Genomic DNA, 21,917 nt, shown 5'->3' with positions numbered 1-21,917 from the left:
ACACTTTGAGGGGTGACCCCTGGGTGGGAAAGATCCCCTGGAGGAGGGCATGGCAACTCACTCCAGTATTCTTGCCTGGAGAATCCCATGGACAGAGGAGCCCAGCGGGCTATACGGCCCATAGAATTGCAAAGAGTTGGGCATGACCGAAGTAACTTAGCATGCACAGACCCATGCCATACTGATTCTGTAAAAAAAAAAAAAAAAATGTAAACGTTTTATTTTGTATTGGGGTGTAGTAGATTAACTCTTTCCCTGGTGGCTCAGATGGGAAAGAATCCGCTTGCAATGCGGGAGACGTGGGACTGTACCTCACCCAGTGAGAAGTCTGGAGGCAGGGAGTGGCTCCTCGAGGTCGTCAGAGCCACCTATCTCCTTGTGTGCCCTCCTGGGCATCCTATTTCTGCTTAGCTTGTCACCTTTTGGGTACAAGCTAGCCGCTGCAGCTAGAGGTGTTATACACTCACAGGGCGCGGTGCTGAGTAGGAAGGGAACAGGCGTAAGTGGATTTTCTCCTGGAATGTCTTCTCTTCCACCCAGCTGAGAAATCTGACCCCTGCTTACGGAGCAGAGCTCTCCTGAAATCCATCTGCCAAAACAGGGCCATTTGCTCATCTTCAAATATATCCCAGGAAGGGAGGTGAGAACGCAGTGACACTCCCTGGAACCTACCTTCCCAGAGTAGGTACTCCCCAGACAAAATCAGTATGGGTTACTAAGGAAGACCGCGAAAGTAGTGGTTGAGTTCACGAGCTACAGTGTCCATGCAGGGGATGTGGGGAAATTCACAATATTCTTTTCTCTCATGATAATGTCTTTTTACAGTTATAGCCTTGCTAAAAAGCCAAGGGTTTTAATAGTAAAAATCAAAAACAATCAATGCTCTTGTTCTTGGTGGTATCTTTCTTCATTCTTCTGGGGTTACAATAGCATGTACAATCGCATAGGGGAAAATAAAAACTTCTTGGTTTCTTATTTGCAAAATTAAAGAGCTGTTCTGAAATATTTTCAGACTTGTGGTTATATGATTTATTCATATAATGGCTATACATTAGGAACTGCCTCTGAGCTCTGGGCTAAGATATGAAAGCAATTTATTTGATAATCTGTGATGGGATACAATTTTAAAAAATAAATTGAAATTAATGTAAGATATATTTTGGCTCAGTATCAAGCAGAACTTTTCTTGTATGGAAATTAATTAAACAGTTTGTCTAGAGAATTGGTGATTGGGAAGCACAAGATCTGTGATGGATTGTTATGAAAGATGACTTCTGATTCTCTGATTCCAATGTATCAATAAACTTGGACCAAACCCTAATAAACAAGAATACCACAAATGAGCAAAAAGTAATTAGCATTCATGCTAAGTGCTTTTGTGTTAAAATTATGATTCTAGTAGTATGACATTTAACGCATTCTTTAGAATCTACAACAGTCAACTAGCAACAGCTTTAATTTTATTACAATTTATATTTAGAAAATGGTAAAAGTTTAAGCCTTACTGTACATTTTAACCTACCAGCAAAACTTGACATATTTTCATGGGATTGTTCCATTATACAGATATAATATATATAACATTATTTTTAAAGTATTTTAAACTATTTTAAAAGTATTTTCTAAACTTTTTTCTTTTAGGGAGTTTTTAGAATCAAGACACAAATGGTACTAAACAAAAATGCATAAATAATAGTGATCACATATATTTTATATTATGATAATTTAAAATTTTCTCCTTCACACAAAAAGAATCAGGATAAATCATTTGATTCAGTTATAACAAAATCAATGATATTATGAGATGCTTAATAATAGTTTGTATTTATGAATTGGATTTTCTCTGTTGGCAGCCTTTCCAATCGAACCAAGGATTCCTTTTAAAATTCTGTAATTTTGGGGAAGAATAATTTAAACCAGTATCATTATTGACAAGAATTGTCATTACCTAGATATCAATTTTAGTGTAAGGGGTAATTACAACAACCTTTTAAGAAATTGTTGTAATTATAATTGGATCTATTTAATGAATTTTAAGTGTGTTTTAACCTTAAAATTATATTTAAATCTGCTTTTGCTATGTGCTTAGTATACACTGTACACAAATTTGGGAAATGGTAAAGGTTCTTTGACACTATTTTGAGTAGTATTTAAAAGTAATGTTCTGAAATTCCTGATTTATGCAAAGGAAGAAAGTCTATATTAGAACAAACTTCTGCAAAAAACAATGAACACCTCTAACTATATGCACACATGGTCACACACAAACTGAAAATTTTATATAAAGCAAAACACAAATTCAAAATACTTTTAAGATAGATAAAATTGGAAAAAATTAAATTCCAGCAGAACTGCACTGTAAATAATAATAGAGGAAGCTTTTCAAGCTGGAGAAAAATGCCATTAGATGGAAATGGAGATCTTAACTTATCTTAAAGAATATTAATATCTAAAGCATAAGGGGTTATATTAAAATGTGGAGTTCATAGCACATACTTTATAAAATGTATCAGAATAATAAAAAAATAGGTGGGTAAATTAAACTATGACCGTAGTAAAATACAGGTGGATAGGTTAAATTGTACTTTGCAAGGTTTTAAATTTTATGTGAAGTAATACTATTAGGTTTAAATAGACAGTGATAAATAAAAAATGCATAGTCTGATTCTTAGAATAGCCACTAAAAAAATTACAAGGTATAACCAAAAAGCCAATAGATGTGTTGAATGAGAATTCCTATGGCAAATGATTAATTCTAACAGCCAAAGAAGGCTGGAAGAGAAGAACACAGAAATCAAAGCCTGGTGTGATAAAAAGAAAATAGATTGCAAGGTGGTAAAACTAAAGAGATTCTTGATGAGGTTGAAAGGAGAGAGTGAAAAAGCTGGCTTAAAACTCAACGTTCAAAAAACTAAGATCTTGTTATCTAGTTCCATCACTTCAAGGCAAACAGGTGGGGAAACAATGGAAACAGTGAGAGACTTTATTTCCTTGGACTCCAAAATCACTGTAGATGGTGACTGCAGCTATGAAATTAGAAGACACTTGCTGCTTGGAAGAAAATTATCAGAAACACAGACAGTGTATTAATAGGCAGAGACATCACTTTGCCAACAAAGGTCCATCTAGTCAAACCTATGGTTTTTCCAGTAGTCATGGTATAAAGATGGTATAAAGACCATGAAGAAGGCTGGGTTCTGAAGAACTGAGGCTTTCAAACTGTGGTGTTGGAGAAGACTCGAGAGTCCCTTGGACGGCAAACAGATCAAGCCAGTCAATTGTAAAAGAAATCAATCCCGAATATTCATTGGAAGGATTGATCCTGAAGCTGAAACTCCAACACTCTGTCCACCTGATTCAAGGGTTGACTCATTAGAAACGATCCTGATGCTGGGAAAGACTGGGGGCAGGAGAAGAGGGTGACAGAGGATGAGATGGTTGGATGACATAACTGATTCAATGGACATAAGTTTGGGCAAACTCCAGGAGGCAATAAAGGACAGGGAAGCCTGGTATGCAATTCATAAAGAGTCAGTCACAAAGAGTCTATAACGACTTAGTAGCTGAACAACAACAACATATCAATTGTTACCTTAAAAATAGACTAAACACTTCAATTAAAAGGTGGAGATTGGAAGACAAGATAAAAAAGCAAGAGGCAAATACATGCTGAAGGAAAAATCACTTAAATATAATCACAGATGAAAAACATAAAAGGGGAGAAAAATATATACCATGCAAAAATAAGAATGAGGAAGCTAATATTTTTATATTAATATGAGACAAAGTACAATTCAAGATTAAGAGTATTATTAGAACTAGTAATGGACATTTTTTTAATGTTAAAATATTCTTTTCATCTGAAACACATAACAAATGCCACACCAAAATTCAATTAAACTGATCAAATCCCCAAATGCAAAACTTAAAACTATAGTTTTGGTAGAAGAAAACATCAAAGCATATCTTCAGCATAGGTAGCAATGTTCAGGCTACTCAACACAAAAGAACAATATTGATCATTGGATGTTATTTTTAGAAATTCTTTCTCAAAACTCATGATCAATAATAATAATAATAAAGCAAACTACAGGATGGGAGAAAATATATAGAATATGCATATTTGAAAAACATCTTGGACCCAGAATTTATAAACACCTCTTATAGTTCAGTATAAAGAAGAAAACAAAGCAAGGAAAAATGGGCAAAAGACTTGAGGGATGCTTCACAAGTAAGACACAGGAAAGATCAATAAGCACATGGAAAAATGTTCATCATTATCAGTCCTGAGGGAAACCCAAATTGCATCTGCAATAAAGTAGCATTTCACATCTTTCCAGGAGTTAAGTCAAAGAGTCTAACATCAGATATCGAGTGGCCTTGGAGCTGTTGAAACTCTCATAAAATATTACTTTGGAAAACACTGTGGAGTTTCTGATAAGCTTACACCAGCTTTGTGACCCAGTGATGCCACTCTTAACTGTTTAGCAGTGAGAAAAGTAATAATCCCCTAAAAGTCTTGTTCACAGTAACTTTTCCTATAAGTTGCAAAAACTGGAAAAAATCTACCTGTTCATCAAATGAAAAATTAATTTAAGTACCAGGATACCTTAATACAATGGAATAGTATTCATTGATATTTAAAAAATGATTTAAATATTTTAAAAATTCATTGATATTTTAAAAAATGAATTACTGATACAAACCACAGCATGAATCAGTCAATCCTAAAGGGAATCAGTGCTGAATATTCATTTCAAAGATTGAAGCTGAAGCTGAAACTCCAATATTTTGGTCACTTGATGTGACGAACTGACTTACTAGAAAAGACCCCGATGCTGGGAAAGATTGAAGGCAGGAGGAGAAGGGAATGACAGAGGATGAGATGGTTGGATGGCATCACCGACTCAATGGACATGAGTTTGAGCAAGCTCTGGGAATTGGTGATGGACAGGGAAACCTGGCGTGCTGCAGTCCATGGGGTAGCAGAGAGTTGGACACAACTGAGCGACTGAACTGAACTGACAGCATGAATGAATCTCAAGAACCACAAGCAAGAAGAAACCAGACACACACACAAATTCCGTCCATTAATTTAAGAAAAGGTAAAGTCTTGATAACACAAATCAAAACAGTGGCTGCCCAAGATGGATGGGGATCGATAGAAAGGGGTTGAAAGGGAACTTTCGGGGTGCTGGAAACATCTGTCTTGATTGTTGCAGACATTGATTAAACCTCATTGCATTGTGTGCTTAAGATCTGCATGTAACATAGAGAATAAGTATTGGAATAGGTTGAAATATTTATATAGAAATTAATTCAAGTAATATTAGTGTTAGTCACTCAATCATGTCTGACTCTTTGTGATCCCATAGACTGTAGCCTGCCAGGAATGCTTGCCATTCCCTTCTCCGACTCAGGGATCAAGCCTGGGTCTCCTGCATTGAAGACAGATTCTTTACCATCTGAGCCACAAGGGGAGTTCTATTTTTCCCTAACATTTCATGAAACATTTCATGAAATGAAACATTCATTTCAAAAGTACACATTTGAAAATCAAACTGTATGACATTTTAACTTCAGGTTGAAAACCCTTTTCTGAAATCATATCATAACATGAGTAGGAAAATAATAGTAAAACCTCTATGAAGTATAGGAACATTTAAAATGTTCCATTTAATATAAAGTATGTGAAAATAAAATTTTTTTTCTTGTACTGATAGATACCAAAATAAAAGGTGAAGATGTGATTGGCCTCCAACTAATAAAATAATATTAAAAAAAATTTTTTTAAGTGAAATAACAATTTTAATAATAAAGTTCCAATCACATGGTTCATTCAACAAATTTTATGTGAAAGTAAATATTTAATTTGGTTGACCTAAAGTATAAGTATAATCAAATAATGAAGCCATAGGTCTCTCTAGGAAGTACACAATTCAAGTAATAAACTCCCAAGTCCTTTAGAGATAGGCTCTTCCTATGCCTGTTCTTCATGTTCACTCAGTGAAGTCTCCTCCCAGAATCATAGAATCCTGACTCTGAAAATTCTTTTCAGAGGTTTTGTTCATAAGGGCCTTACAAACTGATTTTACCTGGAGACGTGATTGGGAGACCTTTTCCACGCCGACCTCAGGCAGCAGTTAACCATTCCACCCTGAGTGTGCCCAGGAGCCCCGTGATGTCCATAGATTCTCCAGGGAGAATAAACGTATGGTGAGCTGGGACAACTACATGTGACTGTCCCTTTGTGACACTTCCCTGGCAGAGTAATCACATACAGGCTTGATCATTCCTGCTCACTCCTGAGAGGAGGTACAGACTGGTTTCGGCTCTTCTTGATAATTCTGACGTTCGTGTTCAGTAGAGGCCTCTCCAGAAAGGCACGCGTGAACCTGGAGGCTTGATTCCTCTGTGGGTTTATGCACTCATTATCCCATTTCTGGTGCTGCAGTTCTTTTTGTGTCTGTGTGCTCATGCATTTGATAATGTCAACCTAAATCATAAGTGAAAAATGCTCCTGACCTTTGTTTGCAAAGAATCTGATTTGTTAATTTGGCAGGAGTTCAAAATCTGAAGAACCAAGCAATTGATCTTATAAAATGTATAGGATGAGGTCTCTTTTAACATCATATTCTAAGACACTTGATTATCTAATCACTCAGTTCACCTCGAATGGTTTAGAGAGAACTTCAAGGTCAGCATATACTCCCCTAAGTGCTGTGTGCTCAGTCATGTCTGACTCTTTGTGACCCCATGGACGTCACCTGCCAGGCTCCTCTCATGGGATTTCATGGCAAGAACACTGGAGTGGGTGGCCATTTCCTAAGCCAGCAGGTCTTCCCAAACCAGGAATCGAATTGGGGTCTCCTGCATTGCAGGTGGATTCTTTACCAACTGAGCTATCAGGGAATCCCTGAAAAATGACCATCAAGGAACATTTGTGCAAGATATTTGAATAGTTCCCCTTCCCAATATGGCTAAACCCTGGTCTTGTCGGAATATGACCAAGCCATTACACTTGTGCCTGCAGTGTATATAACCATTATTTCTTACAAAGTACTTGCACAGAACCACTGACAACCAAGGAAAGAAGGAAATTTTTCATGAATGCAGGGTGATGACAGTACAGTCTCGCATCTGCTCCTGGACCCCGCTGATATGGAGAGCCCACTGCACTAGCTGATTTTATATAAGGGATTTTAATATTCTCAATTTCAGTATCCAAGGGGGAGGAGGAGCATGGTTAGAAGATGACAGAAGATGGGGAGATGGTGAGAAAAAAAATAGAAGCATTGACAAAGAGTGCACAGGGGAAATGATGTCTACAGCCTCATTTATCTTCCCTTCTTTATTTCTCTGTCCTCAAGATGTTCTTGTTAGGCATCCTACCCCAAAGCCTGGTCTAGAGCCCTCCAGGGACATCTAGACAGGGAGTCATACATCAAACTGACCCAGGAATTATTTTTTATACAATAGTGATCTCATTAACACCGTCCTTATATTTTGTCACTGTTGGGGCTGATCATGCTCTTTCAGAAAATTAGTGCCCTAAAGAAAGAATAAAAAATAGAAAGGAAGGGACAGAGGCAGTGGAGCTATTCTGAGAGGGCCAGGCAAGACTTGAAAGAGAAGGTGATAGAAGTAAAGATGAGGGTGATTAGAGCATGTGCATTCCAGGAAGAAGAGACGGTCCAAGCAGCAGAGCTGGCATGGACAACTCAGAGGGAGAAGAAGCCCATGTGCCATCTCCTGGGGCATCTGGAGGAGGCTTTGGCCAGAGCAGGACAGGCTCGCAGAAGTTGGGAACTGTTATCTTGGAGAGGAGGGATGGGGTCACTGAAGCTCATGAGTTCCAGAGTTAAGCAAACATAGACTCAGTAGTGTCTATTGACAAACACTGACCCTTTGAGCAGCCTCGAGTAGTATCTTAACCTCCCAGTAGTTCATTGTAAATGGATGTCCTTGGTCACACCGCCTCTTGGGGCCCTGATGATTAAATAGGTTAATGTGCACAGGTAGCATTCAGCAGGAGATGGTAATCTGGCAACAGTAGGTTGTTTGTTTATTTGCCCTTCCCTCCTGGCCCTTTTTATCAGAGGAATATAGAGGATGGAGGAGGCATGCAGTCAGCTTTGAAGTCATTGTTCTGATGCACCCAGCCACATGCCCTGAAAAGTGAGAATGACCCAGGCCAGTCCTTCCCGGTCTTGAATGGTCATCACCATGAAGATTAAGGCCCAACTGCCACGTGGGACACTGTCTCTAAAGTTGACGTAACCTGCATCCCAAGGCCAGCAAGCAAAGGTATCATCCTGAAATTGAGAAAGAAAATTCCCATGATGAGAACTGGGTACCTGTGACTGATTCATGTTAATGTATGACAGAAACCAAAATGATATTGTAAAGCAATTATCCACCAAATAAAACAAATACATTTAAAGAAATGAAAAATAAAGTACCTCCACCATACCCCCCAAAAGACCTGGGGTCTTTTAGGTTATAATACAAAGATAGGATTTAGCACGTTTGCTTAATTTCAAGTTATCTCAGTCATATATGCATGCATGATCAGTTGCTTCAGTCATGTCCAACTCTTTTCGACCCCATGTACTGTAGCCCACCAGACTTCTCTGTCCATGAAATTTTCCAAGCAAGAATACTGGAGTGGGTTGCCATGCCCTCCTGCAGGGGACCTTCCCACACCAGGGATTGAAACTGAGCCTCCTGCATCTCCTGATTGCAGGTTGATTCTCTAACTCAGTCACCTGGGAAGCCCATCTCAGTTATATAAAGCCACCCAAATGCTTCTAGCACATTAAAGTTATTTTAAAAGTATACTGTCATTTCAGCTGAAATGCAATGGAAACATGCTACAAAATCTAATGATAAGGAAACATATTCAAGCTCTGTCTATAAGGTGAGGAATGTATACATTTTGTGTATTTCCTGATACAGAGGTAGAATTGGATGTGCTTGTCCAAATACATAAGCCACACAAATTCATGCAGTCCCCAAACTGAAAAGAACTCACTCTGAAAACCAAAATGAATGAAAAATTGGATTTAGAAAGTTTGTATATTCAAAGAAAATCTTTGGGGGATACAGAGAAAGTCACTGAGTTGAGTTAGTCTTGCAGAATGTATATTGGAAGCTTGGGGCAGGAAAGTACAAGGGGAAATGCATGATGAGGGTGGAGCCCTCACGAAAGGAGCTAGCACCCCTAGGAAAGAGGCCCACAGAGATCCCTCACCCGATCCACCATGTGAGGACATATAGCAAAAAGACAGCTGTCTGTGAACTAGAAATTGGGTCCTCAATAGACAGAGTCTACAGGCACCTTGACCTTTGGGGTCCCAGCATCCAGACCTGTGAGAAACAGATTTCTGTTTATAAGCCACTCAGTCTGTGGTGTTGCATTATAGCAGCTAATGGTCTAAGACGGTAGACTTTAGATAGTAGATAGATCGATGATAAGACAGTGAGAGAGGGCAACATACATTTAGAGGTTACTCAACATCTGTAAGAATAACATGAGACTAAATACTCAAAAGACTCCTTTTTTTTTAATTTATTTTTTTACTGAAGGACAATTGCTTTACAGACTTCTGTTGTTTTCTATCAAACTTCAACATGAATCAGCCATAGGTATACATATATCCCCTCTCTTTTGGGAATACTCAAAAGACTCTTAATGAGTGTGTTTTTAATAAAAATACGACATGTGAAAACTAATTTGAATAAACAATCAGAATACTTATTACTCATTATTATTTCAATTTTTAAAGTAAAAACACAAGCACATATATTATCATTGATAAACTAAGAATGGTGGAATTACAGACTTTTTATTCTCTTAAATTTTTTTACTTTCCATATTTTCTAAAATGATTGTTTTCCTTGTATAATATATTTTCTAAACCCTAAAAATAACTAAAGCATTTGAAATTAAGTCAAGGACTAGAAGCAATAATGAGAATATTCTCATTATTTCCACAATGATAGTCATTCCTTTTAAACACATTTAAGGTATTACTTCAATTGTTCAGTGTGAATTAATGAGACATAGGTCATTTTTTTGACATGCTCACAAAACACCTGATAAGCACTTTTGCAAGATCTAGTTCAGTAATTAACTACAAAATAGACATTGCCTCGTAAGCAGAGATTTGAGATTCTGTTGGGAAAATCTCTAGGTCTGAAAGATAAGGGATTTTACTGCTTAACTGACTGAAATCCAAATGTAATCCATACCCAGCTGTCTAGCAGAAATTAAACTCCTTCTCCATCAGTAAGGAGGGAATCAAAGAATGAAGCATAATGCTCTTTTAGTTCTCAAAAACTTTTCTTTAAATAAAAATTCAGAGAACTCCTTTGTGATCTGAAACCTATCAAGATGAATGGCTGGATTCTCTCCTGGGGCAGGCACCTCCACTTGATATAGGAAAAAAGAACCGGCAAGAAACAAGATGCAAATAACTTCATTCTGAGCTCCCCAGTTGCAAGGGCTGAGGCTTTGAAAATTTATTTGATAGTGAAAGATTATGATCTTGCTGTGTTCACAGTCTTCCCCCTTTCTCTGTTCTTTTTATTCAGGAAGAAACATTTTGCCTATGATCACTGACAATTTCTTCCCAGTCAATTTAGTTTTGGCTTCAGTAAGGACATATTGAATATATTTGCACTGTATTAGCAACCTGAATCATGATAAACACTGTTCATTTTAGGATGAGGATAACTAATTAAATGGCTTGATCTCATTCATTCTTTATTGACTCAAGAATCAAATGTGTTGACCATTCAATATATTCTGAGTTGGTTACCAAAGGGACTCACAGGATTATTCTTTCTTAATTCCCTATCTGAAGAGAGGATGTGGAGATTAAGTGATATATTTTGATTGTCATGTCCACGAGTTTTCCAGTTTGGATACAGGAAGCACTATGACATCCAGATATAGCACAAGCAGATTGCAGATGTATCTCTAAAGCGCCGGGAGGTCGGGAGCCCGAACCACTGCATCCCTGTTCTTTCTGGGGTTATTGATAACACAAGCGTCTGCTTCTCTCTCTGCATCTATGTGACCCCCCCTCTCTCTGCAGTGGATTTGACTTTCTCTGACACATTTGCACCTAGTTCAGGCTTAGCCACCCAGCTCTGAAATGATATCATATTATAGGTCATTGTTCAGGCTCTGAGTTTCTTAATGTGAGATCATGAGGGAAATTCAGCATACGTCAGATTGCAGTGAGAGTGACTGGGTAGAGAGCAGTGCTGGAGAAGACCGTAAGGTGTGGGGAATTGCTGATTTGGGGTGGGAGTGGGGGATGGAGCACACTCATAAGTTGGTTAAGAAGACATAAGGAAGCGAGGAGGATACTTCTGATATCCCTAGAACAGAAATAATTTCCTAGGTCTATAATAATTCAAAAGTCAGCTCTGGCTGCAATGTTACATTGAGGTAAACAATTTGCCCATTAACTAAATTCCAAGTGTATCTGTCTAAAACATTAGGCCAATTTCCTGTCTGGGCTTATTAGTCATGTCTGTGTATTACATATTGTAAGCTGAGTTTCCTAGAAGTGGGCTTCCCTGGTGGCTCAGATGGTAAAGAATCTGCCTGCAATACAGGAGACCCAGGTTCAACCCCTGATTTGGAAAGATCCCCTGGAAAAGGGAACGGCTACCCATTCAAGTATTCTTGCCTGGAGAACCCCATGGACAGAGAAGCCTGGCAGGCTACAGTCCATGGGGTCACAAAAGAGTTGGACATGACTGAGGGACCAACACTTCCTAGAAGTTGAGGCTTGGAGGAAGGTTCTTGGGAGAGTGGTTTGATGAGAGAGCTGTCGTGAGGGACAGCAGGAGAAGACAGGGAAAGAAGGAGAGGCACAAAGCGGTCCAGACTGGAGAGGCAGTTCACCTGGATTAATCAGTTTCACCAGAGTCATGCCCTATTAGGCAAAATGGCCAGGCCTTTGAAAATCTGTGGCCATCGGTCTTTGGACACTAATGTCACTACTTGCTAGAGGAGAAGGGACATGCAATCTCAGGCCCAGGCAACTCCTGCCTCGCAGATGCAAATACACCAGAAAGGGGGCAGCTGTGTGCCCTTGGCTGCCAAACTCAGCAGACAGCAGGGGCTCCTACAGCATACCCCACAGCATTCAGGGCTGCAGGACCTTCCAAACTTGGCTAAGGTTGCACAAAATGAAAGGCAAAGTCAGGTGCGGTTATTTCGGTTTCCTCATCCTTGCCGTCCTGCACGTCATTTTCTGGTGGTTGAGTTCTGCAACTTGCCCCAGAGCATTGCTCTCTGGTTGGTTCTCTCATCCACGCATTTATGGCCACAGACTCAATTTCTTTGGAAGCTAAGGTATCAATATCCAGTAGTCATGCATGGATGTGAGAGTTGGACCATAAAGAAAGCTGAGCACCGAAGAATTGATGCCTTTGAACTGTGGTGTTGGAGAAGACTCTTGAGAGGCCCTTGGACTGCAAGGAGATCCAACCAGTCCATCCTAAAGGGAACCAGTCCTGGGTGTTCATTGGAAGGACTGATGCTGAAGCTGAAGTTCCAATACTTTGGCAACCTGATGCGGAGAACTGACTCATTTGAAAAGACCCTGATGCTGGAAAAGATTGAAGGCAGGAGAAGAAGGGGATGACAGAGGATGAGATGAGTGAATTGCATCACTGACTCGAAGGACATGAGTTTGAGCAAGCTCTGGGAGTTGGTGATGGATGGGGAAGCCTGGTGTGCTGCAGTCCATGGCATTGCAAAGAGTTGGACACGACTGAAAGACTGAACTGAACTGAACTGAAATGAAGGTACCAGTCTCACAACTCAATGAACAAATCCAAGTTCTTATATTTATGGGTGAAGATTAGAAGTACATTCCCAGAGGCTAGGTTTTCCTGGTTACAATGAAAGAGTAACAAATTATCCCAACATAAGTGGTTTAAAACAATGATCATTTATGATGTCTTACGGTTTCTGTGGGTCAAGAGTTTAGACGATGGACAATAAGATGGCTTCTTTCTGGTCCATGATAGTATCTTTTATGACCTAAACTTGAAAACTGTACAGTGTTACTTCTGCCACATTCTATTGGTTGAGACTGTTATGATAGCCACCTGATTTCAAAAGCTGGGAGTGTTCAGAGTTCCACTCTTGATGGAAGCATGTTGACATCATATTTTAAGAAAAGCATGAAAGGGACTTTCTTGGCAGTCCTGTGATGTAAGACTTCACCTTCCAATTCTGGGTGTATGGGTTGGGAAGCTAAGATCCCACATGCCTCGTGGCCAAAGGAAAAACAACATAAAACAGAAGCAATATTGTACCAAATTCAGTAAAGACCTTAAAAACGGTCCATATCAAAAAAGTTTTAAGAAAAAAATGAAATGTTGGATCAGTTTAAGGGAAAAAAATACAGTCTCTTACTTGTATGTATTGATTCATGCAACAACAACAAAAAAATTAATGGACACTTTCATATAAGAGGTTTGGTTGCTAGCCATTTTGACTATGGTTTTTTAAAATCAGTATCCCAACCCATGCTTAACAATGATGATGGCCCTCTCTGCTTCCTTTGTGGTTGTGGTCTCTGACAGAAGGAAGGACAGTTGAAGAGAAGGCCAAGGCAAAAAAAAACGAAAAGGTAAAACTGAAATGCACTGAGCTCCAAGCATGCGTGTTGTTAGCGTATCTGTCATGTATTATTCACGACCAGCTCTAAAAGCCAGAGTTCCTTTCTCTTTTACTTGGGTACATTTATCCAGAAAATTTCAGAAAGGTCATGGCCGTAAGTGTCTCTTTGCCAATGGGTCTCAGAGGACTAAGTCAAACCAGCGTCACTCTTTCAGGCTCCAGCGTGTGTGTGTGTGCGTGTGTGTGTGTGTGCATGTGCGTGTGTGTGTGTGTGAGTGTGTGTGCGTGTGCGTGCGTGTGTGCATGTGTGTGTGCGCGCGTGTGTGCGTGTGCGTGTGCACGTGTGTGTGCGTGTGTGTGTGCGTGTGTGTGTGCGTGTGTGTGCGCGTGTGTGTGCGCGCGCGCGTGTGTGTGCGTGTGTGCGTGTGTGTGTGTGCACAGTCTCTCAATTGTGTCTCACTCTTTGCGACCCCATGGACTATAGTCCTCCAGGCTCCTCTGTCCATGGAATTCTCCAGGCAAGAATACTGGAGTGGATTCCCAGGAGATCTTCCCAAGCCAGGGATCAAACCCAGGTCTCCTGCTTTGCAGGAGGACTCTTTACCATCTGAACCACCAGGGAAGCCCACCATCTTATATATATATTACTTGTAGGCGAGGGAACAAGGCTTTGTTGGTAAGTGCCAGAGGAATTGTCAAGAGTGCTTTTCTATCAGGAAATCTTTCAGTCTTACTACTTCGCCGCATTACTTAAGTCTGGCTGGGTCAGCATATATGTGTCTGGCAATCTTTAAACATTACCTAAGTAAGGGGAACACAAGGCTGAGTAGGATCACCTTTAATCAAGAATGAAATTCAGTGACACCCAAACAGTCGCTGAATCCTTTTTAAAAACATTTAAAAACAATGCTTGTTTTGAGGCCAAACTATTGGCAGCTGGCAACGTCCCAGATCTAGACGTGATTAAATTGTCGATTTTCTTCCAAAGAGTCCCTCAACCAAACCAGAGAGGGACCTAAGTGAGGACAGTGTGAGCTCTTAGCATTGTTGAAGACCAGATACTCTAATTCAGAAGGGCACATTAAATTTCTACTCTTCCAAAGACAAGAGGACTATTCTGAGTCCATTATGATTGAAAATAGGTTAATGGTTTATTTCCTGTTTTGACTGCGGCTGACCCAGGAATGATCATTCATCCTCATTAGCTGGCTTTGCTGCCAGGTCAGCTCACACGAAAGTAGACCCATGGATATGCCGCTCAATTTACTTCCTTTTCAGATTAAAAAATGGCTAGTGGAAGTTGTATGAAGGCAGATTTAAAGTTTTGGCTCAGATGGTAAAGAATCTGCCTGCAGTGTAGGAGACTTGGGTTCAGTCCCTGGGTTGGGAAGATCCCCTGGAGAAGGAAATGACGACCACCTCCAGTATTCCTGCTGGAGAATCCTATGGATAGAGGAGCCTGGCGGGTTACAGTCCATGGAGTCTCAAAGGGTCGGCACGACTGAGTGGCTAACACTTTAACTTTCAAAGGAAGTTGACTTAGCTGATGAAAGTTGTAACCTAAGGAAGGGCTGCCTCTCAGAATAGTGAGTGTTCATCACCAAAGGTGTCTATCAGAGGAACAGATCACTATTTCCATCTGAAAGAGCAAGGTTAGAGGTTTCCAGAAATCAGAGGCTGGGATTCTAAGCTCTGTCCCATCTGGGATCTCAGCTCTGCAGCAATTTGTTGTCCTTCTGATAGAGGCCATCACCTGGCAGATGTAGGTCTTCAAAGTGGGCTTTCATGAGGGATCCTCCCTCTTCCGAGTACTGTGTCTTTAATCTGATGCATCAGATGTATCATTGCTTTTTATCTGTGCCTTGGTCCAAAGTTCTAAGCTTTCTTTATCAAGATTACTCAAGAATGTACCTGTCTATCTTAGTCCTGGTGAAGAAGATGGCTATGTATTTTGAAAACTACCAACTTTCAAGGATCATGAAAACATGAGCTTGCAATACACTTACATATCAGAATGGACACTACCATTTTTATATGGGAAATAAGTATATCTTAGATCCTTCTTTCCAGAGTTAAAGTTGACATTGGATTATACAAAATGTTAAGAGCATTTTAAAAGATTTTCTGATATATGAAGAATGGAACTTTGAACATGTGAGTCTGGGAAGAAGATATAATTCAATGGAGGACAGTGATTCCAAGTTAAAAGGCAGTATTGCCATTTTATGTAGGATAAAGATTACTTCACAGAAACCCAAGTGTATGCTAGCTGGTTTACTTTTTTCAAGTTTTTTATGCATTAAAAAATAAATGCTTCTTTAGAGAGAATTATATAGTTACTTCACTGAATATAGCGGAGAAGACAATGGCGACCCACTCCAGTACTCTTGCCTGGAAAACCCCATGGATGGAGGAGCCTGGTAGGCTGCAGTCCACGGGGTCGCTAAGAGTTGGACACAACTGAGCGACTTCACTTTCACTTTTCACTCTCATGCATTAGAGAAGGCAATGGCAGCCCACTCCAGTGTTCTTGCCTGGAGAATCCCAGGGACGGGGAAGCCTGGTGGGCTGCCATCTACGGGGTCGCACAGAGTCGGACATGGCTGAAGTGATTTAGCAGCAGCAGCATTGAATATAGATGCATTTTGTAGGCAAATTCCAACATAATCACTCAGTAAGTGTTTTTTAAATAAATGAGTTAGCAATAAGAATGTCTATGTCAGTTCTTTTTAAAATCTTGAAGAATGGGAAAGATGGATGGATGATGGGTATGAGTCCAAAAATGTTCCTTAAAATATTTAAACTATTTTAGAATCTATGAATTAAATATCACTTAGTATTTTCTTCCTAAAAAGAATTGCCAGAGAAGGGAATGAAGGAAGGGAAAATAAATGTATTTTCTTCTGAGTGCAAACATTTTAAAAAGAAGAGACATTCAGACTTGCCTGATTTTGTCTATATTACAATGTTATATTGAACTGAATTAAAATTTCTCAATTATACATCCTTTCTATGGAATAAGGCATACATTCTAGAAGACTGAACTATATACTACATAAATGAATAGAGAAATGGCTGATTCCGGCATCTAAAGAGGAACTTAAGTGGCACCCCTCCTCAAAATAAAAGATACAGAAATTAGCTTCTGGGAAAGTTATATTCAGAATTTCCTAGAGAGCTATCAAAATATATGTGAATATTGATTGATAATGATTATATCAAGTTTGCCACATAAGAAATGAAAACAGAGATTTTTAAAAGTGTACTTACTAAACTTAGTAAGTCCATTGCATATGTATAAAATAACATATCTTCCAAAAAGTATACTCTCCTAAACCCAACAAAAATTAATGAGATAAGTGGCTTTGTTTCACATTTTAGTAGATCTATTCACTGTGTGGTTTAATGAATGACAGCTGGATTCTAGAATCTGCTTTTTACATTCAATCTGTCATGTCATTTTGGTTGAAATTATATAAAGAAAACCTGGCTTCATACAGATGTATAACTTGAAAAGAAAGGAACACTTTAATAGCCTTCTCTGATAACTGTGAAAAGAGTTTTCTTTGTTACTGTACCAAAACTCAAAAAGCAGAATCTACTTGACAGTTAATTACAGTGTGATCTGAAACCTTAACAGTGAACTTTCTGTGCAGCTTCAAGTATACAATAGGATATTGTTAACTGAAGTCACCATGCTGGATATTATAATTCTAGAACTTACTCATAACCGGAAGCTTGCAACTTTTGACCACCTTCACCCACCCCACTCTCCACCTCCTCCATCCACCCCCACCTCTTAAATCTTCCTGGCACCCCTGCTCCTGACAATCATTAACTTACTCTCTGTTGCTATGAATTTGGCTTATTTATTTTTTAAGAACTAAAATGTGTTGGCCTGAAACAAATAGACTACCTGAAACAAACAGGAATTTCTCCAGCAAAGATGGGCTTATTGGGGGTCAGTTGTTCAGTCCTAAGTCATATCTGGCTCTTTGCGACCCCATGGGCTGCAGCACGCCAAGCTTCCCTGTCCTTCACTATCTCCCTGAGTTTGCTCAAACTCATGTCCATCGAATTGGTGATGGGGATCAGTAGAGAATTGTAGTTCTGGATCTATAACCACAGTGAGCTGCAGGTAAGACCCCTGAGTTTGTTTTTCTCAGATCCCAGATATAAATGTCATACAGTATTTGTCTTTCTGGAGAAATCTCAGGTCTAGGAGGGCATTCCTGGTGCCTTGCTGAGCTGGCCTGGGGGTGGGGAGCAATGTGGTCCAAGTGCCCCTGTTCCTCTCATCCTTCCCATGGGGTCCTCCTCATTTCTGTGGTCCAGGGGGAACTTCAGCCTCAACGCAGCTTCTGGATTTTCCCAGTGATGTCTTGTTGATGGATCAAAGCCAGTTGGCTTTTCTGTAGGGAAGGGTGTGGTGCTGAAGTTCAGAACAACCTATGTTGCTATCTTGATGATGTCACCCTCCAAAGTTGGCTTAAGAAAAGTTTTGACCTTGCAGATCTCTTGGAAGGCTTCTGGGGACCCTGGTTTTTCCTATACTACACTTTAGAAGCTGTTGTTTTAACCTACCATTTTGGTGTAGTTGCTTGGGAGGTATGTATAAAAAAAAATGTTTAACACACATAGCTCAACAATTCCAGCGTCCTCTTTTTGAAGATCATAACAAGTGCAAAATTGATAGGGCAGGGTAAAGAACTCAGAATTACCAGTGGTAGCCTTGAGAATGAAGGACAGAGTTTGAAAACATGCACTCCTCATTTTAAGACTCACTATAAACCTATCCTATAGTTGAGATAGTGTGATTCAGACCTAAGGACAGACAGATCTAGGAAAGTGAATAGAGCCCATAAATAAACCTGCATACACGCAGCAAAAATTAATTTAGACAAATGTGCCAATGGAATGCAATGGGGAAAGGAGAGTCTTTTTAATAAATGATACTGGAACAACTAGATATCTGTATGCAAAAATAAAAATTGAACTTGATAAATACCTGATTTGAAAACTGACAGACACTGATGGTTTAAAGGCAAAATTTAAATGCTAAAATTATAGTTTCTCCAAACAAATAGGGTGATATCTTTGTGGCCTGTGTACTCAAAGATTTCTTAGAGATATTGCAAAAGCACTTAACAGGGGAAAAAAAGGTAAATGGGACTTTATCAGAATAAAAAAAATTTCACTCTTCAAAACTTTCTTAATAAATAAAAAGACCAATCACAGTTTAGGAGAAATATTCACGATCTATCTGTTTATATATATATGTATATATATATATGACAAAGACTTGAATCTAAATTTTATAATTTCTCCATATAAAACACAAAAGACAAACAATTAATTAAGAATTGTCAAAAGACATGGATAGGTACTTCACAAAGGAGAATGTAAGAACTGCTAAGGTATCTTTTAACAGTGTTAGTTACCAGGGAAATGCAAATTAAATCCAGAAGCAGATTCACCTAAGCAGCCAAAAGAGTGGCTTAATTTAAGTAACTTCAACACCAAGTACTGGAGAAGATGTACAGTGCCACAGATATCTCACACTGGTAGGATGTAAAACGGTACAGCCAGGCTGTAAACTGGTACCTCTCCTAAAACTAAGTGCATACCTTCCTTATGATCCAGCAACTGCACTCTAAGCAATTATTTCCAGCAGAAACGAAAATTATTTGTACAATAATGTTCAGTGCCGCTTTATTCATAATGTCAAGAAATTTAAGCAATTTAAATGCTCACCAACAGGAGACTGAATAAACAAATTCTAGTATATCCATCCAATATTACCAGGCTGTCGAAAGAAATGAGCTATTGATACACACATGTGGATGAATATCAAAAATATTTTGTGGAGTGAGGAAAGTCAGACATGACTATGTTACATGTTCCCATTTGTATGAAGTTCAAGAACTAATTCGTGGGACTATGACTCAATATGGCGGTTGCTTTGGGTGTGAGGAGGGAAATACACTATTTTTTAAATTAATTTGTATTAGAGTACAGCTGCTTTACAATGTTGTTAGTTTCTGCTGTATAGCAAAGAGAACCAGCTAGATGTACCCACACATCCCCTCGTTTTTGGATTTCCTCCCCATTTAAGGGACCACAGAGCATTGAGTAGAGTTCCCTGAGCCATACAGTAGGTTCTCATGGTTATTCATTTTAAGTGAAACGAAGCGGAAGTTGCTCAGTCTTGTCCAACTCTTTGCGACCCCATGAACTGCAGAGTCATGTTCAACTCTTTGCAACCCCATGGACTGTAGCCTGTCAGGCTCTTCTGTCCATGGAATTCTCTAGGCCAGAATGCTGGAGTGGATAGCCATTCCCTTTTTCAGTGGATCTTCCCAACCCAGGGAGCAAACCCAGGCCTCCCGCATTGCAGGTGGATTCTCTGCCATCTGAGCCATTCTATACAGAGCATGAATAGCGCATATATGTCAGTCCCGGCCTCCCAGCTCACCTCAGCCCCGTTTCCCCACTTGGTGTCCACACATTTGTTCTCCACATCTCTGTGTCTATCTCTGCTTTGCAGATAGATTCATCTGTATCATTTTTCTAGATTCTACATATATGTGTTAATATATGGCATTTGTTTTTCCCTTTCTGACTTACTTTACTCTGTGTGATAGTCTCTAGGTCCATCCCCGTCACTTGCAAATGGCCTGATTTTGTTCCTTTTCATGACTGAATAAGATTCCATTGCGTATATGTACCTCATCTTCTTTATCCATTCCTCTGTTGATAGACGTTTAGGTTGCTTCCATGTCCTTGCTAGTGTAAATAGTGCTGCAGTGAACACTGAGGTGCATGTGTCTTTTTGAAATAAGGTTTTCTCTGAGTATTTGCCCAGAAGTGGGATTGTACTACCGAGAGAAATGACAGGAATGTCTAGGGTGAAGGCCATGCTCTGTGTCTTGACTGGATGTTGACTCCAAGGGCACATACATTTGTAAAACTTGCCAGAGAGTGCACTTAAGATCTGCACATTTTACTCTATGTCATTACACCTCAATAAAAATATAGAAATGCGCATGCTAATCATCCACACAACAATCACGAATATTTTCTTGGTTTATTAAATGAGGTGTTTAATCAAAGATGTACATTGATTGAATTATGAATATGAAACATGCTGATTACCAATCCATATTCATTTGGAAACCTAGAGGCAGCAGCAAAACCTCCCGTGTGTGATGGGAAGATGGACTTGCGCACCCTTCAGTTTTTAGTTTTCAATCTCTTGTCTATTAATATGATAATTGCCTTTAATGACTTTGTTCTCCTCAGTGTAATCAGACAGGAAACTTCAGATGGAAATTGCATATTCTAACTCCTGCCAGGGAACGAATCCAAGATTTTAATCAACTTCTGCACATTTTATTCTTCCTGTTAGGAAGTTTCCTTTATATTCATACTTAACTGACAGGCCCTCTCTGGAAACAGCAGTCCTTATTAAGTGCCCCCATCAATAGAACCTTGTCGCCAGGGTAGACGACAGATGGCATTCTTATTCAAAGAGAGTCAACTGTGCCAAGGAAGATTGTGCAAAGTCACCCGACTCTGATGTTTTTACATATAATCTCATAAAAATATGAACACCTTTGATGGTACTAACTTTATATATATATATACATATATATATATTCACTTTATAGAATATTCTGCAGTCAAAGTGAACGTCTGGGAGGAATATAATAAGAAAGACACCATTGCCCCCATCCTACAGAGAAAAAAAATGGAAGTGTGTGACATTTAAGCTCATTCATCATTACTTTAATGAACGTGGGTCAAGCTCTCCATCTTTTGTAGGCACAACTGAAGTCTTTCTTCTCTCCTGAAACTTTCCTAGATTGAGCTTTCCTCACTTCTTACTAGACCTTCACAATCAACCTTCTCAGTATTTGAGGCAGCAAGGAGTCTCTGGGCGCAGGTGGAAAGTGGAGGTGGAATCCACGTAAGAGCCTAGGCGGATAGCGGTGCCTGATTTGGTGGATTCCGCTCCTCCTCCCGCCCGTGCGCTGTGCCGGGCTGAGGGGGCCAGGCCGTGTGTGTATGGCTGAGCCGCTCTGAAACTATCCCAGCATTGTTAATCGGCTATACTCTAATATAAGACAAAAAGTTTAAAAAAAATGTAAGCAACCTAGATGTCCATTGACAGATGAATGGATAAAGAAGACGTGGTACCTATATACAATGGAGTGTTACTCAACTGTAAAAAAGAACAGACGGGATTGGAGTCAGTTGCAGT

This window comes from Muntiacus reevesi, chromosome 14 (genome assembly GCF_963930625.1).
Source record: "Muntiacus reevesi chromosome 14, mMunRee1.1, whole genome shotgun sequence".
NCBI lineage: Eukaryota > Metazoa > Chordata > Mammalia > Artiodactyla > Cervidae > Muntiacus > Muntiacus reevesi.
Note: the sequence above shows the minus strand (reverse complement) of the source record.